This window comes from Coregonus clupeaformis, chromosome 17, assembly GCF_020615455.1.
Source record: "Coregonus clupeaformis isolate EN_2021a chromosome 17, ASM2061545v1, whole genome shotgun sequence".
NCBI lineage: Eukaryota > Metazoa > Chordata > Actinopteri > Salmoniformes > Salmonidae > Coregonus > Coregonus clupeaformis.
Genome location: NC_059208.1, coordinates 16,032,321 through 16,040,850, shown reverse-complemented (window position 1 = coordinate 16,040,850; position 8,530 = coordinate 16,032,321).

Below are 8,530 nucleotides of genomic sequence, written 5' to 3'. Positions count from 1 at the left end.
AAGTATGGGTATTGGAACACAGCTACTGTGATTCTGGTCGATACGGGGCCGTTCTCTTCCCCTCTGAGAGATGGCTGTCTCCACTACACTCTACACTCTATACTCTACCTTCCCAGTAGTAAACACCTGCCACAGTGATACCATCGCATCCTATTACCATACGACAACTATGTTATAGTGTACTACAGGGCTATAACTATATTATAGTGTACTACATGACTATAACTATATATATAACTATATACTACAACTATATTAGAGTGTACTATAGGGTTAATACTATATACTATAAACTATATATTATAACTATATACTATAACTATAGTATAGTGTACTACAGGGCTATAACTATTTATAACTATGTTATAGTGTACTACAGGGTTATAACTATATATAACTATATTATAGTGTACTACAGGGCTATAACTATATATATATATATATATCAATATTATAGTGTTCTACAGGACTATAACTATATTATAGTGTACTACAGGACTATAACTATATATAACTATATACTACAACTATATTAGAGTGTACTATAGGGTTAATACTATATACTATAACTATATATTATAACTATATACTATAACTATAGTATAGTGTACTACAGGGCTATAACTATTTATAACTATGTTATAGTGTACTACAGGGTTATAACTATATATAACTATATTATAGTGTACTACAGGGCTATAACTATATATATATCAATATTATAGTGTACTACAGGACTATAAATATATAATACACTATAGTATAGTGTACTACAGGGCTATAACTATATATTTACATTTACATTTACATTTGAGTCATTTAGCAGACGCTCTTATCCAGAGCGACTTACAGGAGCAATTAGGGTTAAGTGCCTTGCTCAAGGGCACATCGACAGATTTTTCACCTAGTCGGCTCGGGGATTAGAACCAGCGACCTTTCGGTTATTGGCACAACGCTCTTAACCACTAAGCTACCTGCCGCCCATGTAACTATATTATAGTGTATTACAGGACTATAACTATATATAACTATATTATAGTGCACTGCAGGGCTATAACTATATATAACTACATTATAGCGTACAACAGGGCTATAACTATATAGAAATATATACTATATAACGATATTATAGTGTACTACAGGGCTATAACTATATATAACTATATTATAGTGCACTACAGGGCTATAACTATATATAACTATATTATAGCATACAACTGGGCTATAACTATATATAACTATATACTATATAACGATATTATAGTGTACTACAGGACTAAAACTATATATAACTATATACTACAACTATATTATAGTGTACTATAGGGTTAATACTATATATTATAACTATATACTATAACTATAGTATAGTGTACTACAGGGCTATAACTATATATATAGCTATATTATAGTGACCTACAGGGCTATAACTATATATAACTATATTATAGTGTACTACAGGGTTATAACTATATATAACTATATTATAGTGTACTACAGGGCTATACCTATATATAACAATATTATAGTGCACTACAGGGCTATAACTATATATAACTATAATATAGTGTACCACAGAGCTATAACTATATATAACTATATTATAGTGTACTACAGGGCTATAACTATATATAACTATATTATAGTGTACTACAGGGCTATAACTATATATAACTATATTATAGTATACTACAGGGTTATAACTATATATAACAATATTATAGTGCACTACAGGGCTATAACTATATATAACTATAATATAGTGTACCACAGGGCTATAACTATATATAACTATATTGACTCCCGAGTGGCGCAGTGGTCTAAGGCACTGCATCACAGTGCTAGCTGTGTCACTAGAGATCCTGGTTTGAATCCAGGCTCTGTCGTAGCCGGCCGCGACCGGGAGACCCATGGGGTGGCGCACAATTGGCCCAGCGTTGTCCAAGGTAGGGGAGGGAATGGCCGGCAGGGATGTAGCTCAGTTGGTAGAGCATGGCGTTTGCAACGCCAGGGTTGTGGGTTCGTTTCCCACGGGGGGTATAAAAAATAATGTATGCACTAACTGTAAGTTGCTCTGGATAAGAGCGTCTGCTAAATGACTAAAATGTAAAATGTAAATGAAATAGTGTACTACAGGGCTATAACTATATATAACTATATTATAGTGTACTACAGGGCTATAACTATACATAACTATATTATAGTATACTACAGGGCTATAACTATATATAACTATATTATAGTATTCTACAGGTCTATAACTATACATAACTATATTATAGTATACTACAGGGCTATAACTATATATAGCTATATTATAGTATACTACAGGGCTATAACTATATATAACTATATTATAGTGTACTACAGGGCTATAACTATATATAACTATATTATAGTGCACTACAGGGATATAACTATATATAACAATATACTACAACTCAATTATAGTGTACTCTAGGGCTATAACTATATACTATAACTATATACTATAACTATATACAACAACTATATTATAGTGTACAACAGGGCTATAACTATACTATAATTTACTACAGGGCCCTGTGTTACATTTACATTTACATTTACGTCATTTAGCAGACGCTCTTATCCAGAGCGACTTACAAATTGGTGCATTCACCTTATAGCCAGTGGGATAACCACTTTACACATTTTTTATTTTTTAGGGGGGTGGGGTAAGGGGGGGGTAGAAGGATTACTTAATCCTATCCCAGGTATTCCTTAAAGAGGTGGGGTTTCAAATGTCTCCGGAAGGTGGTGAGTGACTCCGCTGTCCTGGCGTCATTAGGGAGCTTGTTCCACCATTGGGGTGCCAGAGCAGCGAACAGTTTTGACTGGGCTGAGCGGGAACTGTGCTTCCGCAGAGGTAGTGGGGCCAGCAGGCCAGAGGTGGATGAACGCAATGCCCTCGTTTGGGTGTAGGGACTGATCAGAGCCTGAAGGTACAGGGTTGCTGTTCCCCTCACAGCTCCTTAGGCAAGCACCATGGTCTTGTAGCAGATGCGAGCTTCAACTGGAAGCCAGTGGAGTGTGCGGAGGAGCGGGGTGACGTGAGAGAACTTGGGAAGGTTGAACACCAGACGGGCTGCGGCATTCTGGATGAGTTGTAGGGGTTTAATGGCACAGGCAGGGAGCCCAGCCAACAGCGAGTTGTAGTAATCCAGACGGGAGATGAAAAGTGCCTGGATTAGGACCTGTGCCGCTTCCTGTGTAAGGCAGGGTCGTACTCTCCGAATGTTGTAGAGCATGAACCTACAGGATCGGGTCACCGCCTTGATGTTAGCGGAGAACGACAGGGTGTTGTCCAGGGTCACGCCAAGGCTCTTTGCACTCTGGGAGGAGGACACAACGGAGTTGTCAACCGTGATGGCGAGATCATGGAACGGGCAGTCCTTCCCCGGGAGGAAGAGCAGCTCCGTCTTGCCGAGGTTCAGCTTGAGGTGGTGATCCGTCATCCACACTGATATGTCTGCCAGACATGCAGAGATGCGATTCGCCACCTGGTTATCAGAAGGGGGAAAGGAGAAGATTAGTTGTGTGTCGTCTGCGTAGCAATGATAGGAGAGGCCATGTGAGGATATGACAGAGCCAAGTGACTTGGTGTATAGCGAGAATAGGAGAGGGCCTAGAACTGAGCCCTGGGGGACACCAGTGGTGAGAGCACGTGGTGCGGAGACAGATTCTCACCAAGCCACTTGGTAGGAGCGACCTGTCAGGTAGGACGCAATCCAAGAGTGAGCCGTGCCGGAGATGCCCAACTCGGAGAGGGTGGAGAGGAGGATCTGATGGTTCACAGTATCAAAGGCAGCAGACAGGTCTAGAAGGACAAGAGCAGAGGAGAGAGAGTTAGCTTTAGCAGTGCGGAGAGCCTCCGTGACACAGAGAAGAGCAGTCTCAGTTGAATGACCAGTCTTGAAACCTGACTGGTTTGGATCAAGAAGGTCATTCTGAGAGAGATAGCTTGAGTGTTACTCTGCACACCACTGGACTACATAAAGTTAGAGTCATTATGGGTTTTATACTTATAATTATTGAATGTATTTGGATTAATACAACAGTTATAATCAATGGTGTACATTTCTACAAATCAGTATGGAATTGATACTGTATGGTACTTTGTAGGTTAAACAAATATGAATGTGTACCTATTCCTCAGCAATCCAATTTAGAGCATTAAAGGCATGTTTTATACAATAAACTAGACACAATAAAAATGTCATACCTAGATAATAATGGATACATTACGCTACTGAGCAGAACATTGCTAGCCAAGATTCCTCATCTGTGTAAAATCATTTTGCATGAATTCATTCAGAATGGTACCAGATCAATACTAACTATGTTTGTAAAGAAGACCATTATACCAATTTAAAATGTCCGACAGACAATCAATTTACATGTTTGAAGAATCAAGTGCAGACCTAAACTAAAATCCACAAAGTAGGTTACCATTGATTTGATCCTAGATTAGGACCTTCTATTCTTCAGTCGGTTTAATGTTGGCCCACATTGGCAATACAACCAATAAGTAAAAGCAGATATGGCACTTGTATAATGTTGATTATTCAATAGATACAATTAAACATAAATCTGAAATGTATAAATGACAAAGTAAATGTTGTTGGTAATATTGATGTTCACTGTTTGCATTAATCACAAACAGGTAGTATATAAATAATAATAATAATAATAATAATAATAATAATAATAATAAATAATAATAATAATAATAATAATAATAATACATTTCACAATTATAGAAACAAAATGTTTGGGGTGACCAACTATTTATTTAGTTTTCACATGCCAAAATTAGTATACTAATTTCTTGAATTATAATCTCTGAAACTTTAAAACAGAATATTAAATGTTGCACAGCTGTATTACTGAATAATATACATAATCTGCCTTATTGAAGATAAAACATTGGTTCCATTCATGATCACAGTCAAAGTTTCAATGACTAAAACAAAATAGTATTTCATTAGCTGGCTTGTTTAACAGGATTGATTAACAGAAAACAAAGATCTACACTGCACTGTGCAGTCTGCATGCCTGTCCAAATACAATCCACTGGTTAAATTTTCACTGTCTTTCTCAGAGCACTCTCTGTTGTTCAGAGAGCAATAGAGTCACCTTGGTTAGCTATTTGTAGCCCGTTGGTTGGGAAGTGGTGGCGGTGGTGTGTGTGTGTGTGTGTGTGTGTGTGTGTGTGTGTCTGTGTCTGTGTCTGCGTGTGTGTGTGTGTGTGTGTGTGTGTATGTGTGTGTGTGTGTGTGTGTGTATAGAAAGCCATGGGGATCAGCATTAGTTGCATAGCCCTTTTTTGCTCCTCTTTAAACTTGATGAAAGGCACCAGTAGTTAAAGCCCATTACGCACGTCCTTCTAAAACCTGCAGTCTGAGAGGCTGGGATGCACAGGGGGGCTGAGTTAAAACCTGCTATTGAAATAACAATGTATAGTTTATGGAACATATGAATACTAACAGAGAGAAGAGAAAGACCGTCAGGAGAAAACGTTTTAAGAGCAGAGAGAGAGACCTATAGTCAGTCACACCTTTGAAACCTTAAAGGAGGAGTCCACGCTAGCTAACTGGTTTATCTAAATCACCACTGATGTTAGTTGTGGTTGTCTGAACTTGTGAAAATACAATATATACTTGAGCAGTGATTTTAGTTGCCTTTCAAATGTATTCTCATTTTCTTAGTCAACCTGATGCACCAAATGTGATATATTCTGAGTTATGCTTTGGCTTGGCAGTAACTTTCATTTTCTAAGCTTAATGCACATTGCTTACTTATTTATTATAAATATTAGGTTTCTGATTTGTGGCTATTTAAATTCCAGCTCAGTTGAAAAAATACAAGAATTGCTCTGTGAGGCGTTTACTCTTGTGTGTAACTGTTGTGGTGTAGATGAACACCAAAGGAGAAAAGGTCTGTTGAACTTTTCTTTAATGTTTCTACTCTTTTGCTCTTCATCAGATAATTATCAAAGGCGTTTTCAAAATCAATTTAATTGACTGTATCTTTCAGTGTAAATATGTTGATTATCTTTCATACTAAACCATGTTATTTCACATTTTGCTGCATCATCAAGTGTTTTGCGGACTACGGTAATTAGACAAGATTGAGGCTAAATTAGATATCTGTATTAGTAGTTAAAGGTGGGATGGTGAGGGGCCTGTGGATCAGCCATTTAGACTGTGAGCAGCTGAAGTGTTCTTGCCTCTGGCATTTCTCAACCTTCATTTCACTGAGACCATTCAGTTCTCTTGGGGGTTGTATTAGAATAAACATATATTATCAGATGATTATATATTCCCCCCAGGCTACTGACTATAGTAGTGCAGTTATTCAAATACTTAACTAATTGAATTTGTTTGTTTATATTTTAATCAACTTATATTTCATATTTATATACTTATTGACTAGTATCTACATAAATATAATTTCTTACAAAACAGGTATTTCAATATAATTAGTTATAATAACTTTTAGTTGCAAGCTTCTCCGTGACATATATGGAATAATTTGTAGATGACCAAAACAAACTGAAGTATATTAGTTTTATGGGTACTTGTATTTTAGGACTAACGTTCAGCTGAAACTCACAGGGAAAGTTATATGTCTACACAAGTAAAGACATTCAATATGTCCACTTGACTGAAGAACAAGTGGTCTGAAGCAGGAGTCTGGTTGGATCAGTAACTGTGGCTGTTGTTCAGAACAAGTGGTCTGAAGCAGGAGTCTGGTTGGATCAGTAACAGTAGGTGTTCAGTTGGTATTACTCACTCTAGCCTGCCATATTAATTAGTAACACCACTTTTTTCAGATGAAGTTTGGAAACCAACATTAGTCATAATAATCCACGTCAGCATCAAATCACCAACAAACTCTCAGACAGACTGTATAAGCTCATAACCATCACCTTTATTATCTAGTAATATAGTCAAATCAACCTTATTAACCTCTCCCACAAAGACAACGATCAACTGTGATCTGTGCTTAACATGAAGAACCAGAGTCCTGATCTAAGGTGGAATGACTGCCCCCCCTAAAGGTCCTGATGAGAACTTCTCCTCTCCTCTCCTCTCCTCTCCCTCTCCCTCTCCTCTCCTCTCCTCTCCTCCTCCTCTCCTCCTCTCCTCTCCTCTCCTCTCCTCTCCTCTCCTCTCCTCTCCCTCTCCTCTCCTCTCCTCCTCTCTCCTCTCCCCTCCCCTCCCTCCCTCCCTCCTCTCCTCTCCTCTCCTCTCCTCTCCTCTCCTCTCTCTCCTCTCCTCTCCTCTCCCTCCTCTCCTCTCCTCTCCTCACACTGCCACTCACCCAGAGAGAGAGAGTTCCTGATCATCCTCCAGCTCGGCTTTGTCTGTCTGGGCGCTTATGATCAATTTACTCCAGATATGAGAAGTTGCTCGCTCAGAGGAAGAGAGCAGTCAATCAATGCTACTGAAATAACCCTAGTCCATTAGGAGGTAACAGGAACTGTGTCCTTCACAGGGACTCTCTCTGAGGCTGTGGCTCCATGGCTCCATGGCTCCATGGCTCCATGGCTCCATGGCTCCAGTCTCTCTCCCCCTCTTAACAGGAGCTGTGTCTTTCACAGGGACTCTCTCTGAGGCTGTGACTCCATGGCTCCATGGCTCCAGCCTCTCTCTTCCTCTTAACAGGAGCTGTGTCTTTCACAGGGACTCTCTCTGAGGTTGTGGCTCCATGGGTCCAGTTTCTCTCCCCCTCTTAACAGGAGCTGTGTTTCACAGGGACTCTCTCTGAGGCTGTGGATCCATGGCTTCAGTCTCTCTCCTCCTCTTAACAGGAGCTGTGTCTTTCACAGGGACTCTCTCTGAGGCTGTGGCTCCATGGCTCCAGTCTCTTTCCCCCTCTTAACAGGAGCTGTGTCCTTCACAGGGACTCTCTCTGAGGCTGTGGCTCCATGGCTCCAGTCTCTCTCCTCCTCTTAACAGGAGCTGTGTTTCACAGGGACTCTCTCTGAGGCTCCAGTCTCTCTCCCCCTCTTAACAGGAGCTGTGTCCTTCACAGGGACTCTCTCTGAGGCTGTGGCTCCATGGCTCCAGTCTCTCTCCTCCTCTTAACAGGAGCTGTGTTTCACAGGGACTCTCTCTGAGGCTGTGGCTCCATAGCTCCAGTCTCTCTCCCCCTCTTAACAGGAGCTGTGTTTCACAGGGACTCTCTCTGAGACTGTGGATCCATGGCTCCAGTCTCTCCTCCACCAGAGGATTGGCTGAACATCTTCCTCCCGGCCCAACTAAAATATAGTTTTACAGCGTCATATCTACACATCCCTCTCCTCTCCTCTTGTCTCAGCCGCCACGGGGCTTTGAAGCCACTAGTGTCCCTGCCTAAACAGCCGTGCTGCTGTGTGGAGCCAGCCTCTGTGTCCCTTAAAGACATAATTGTATCAAAAGTCCCCCAATCTTTTTGAGGAGGAAAGGCGATACCTCAAAGCTGCTTTTGTTTCTTGGGGCCGAGCGGATAGGGAGCGGACCCT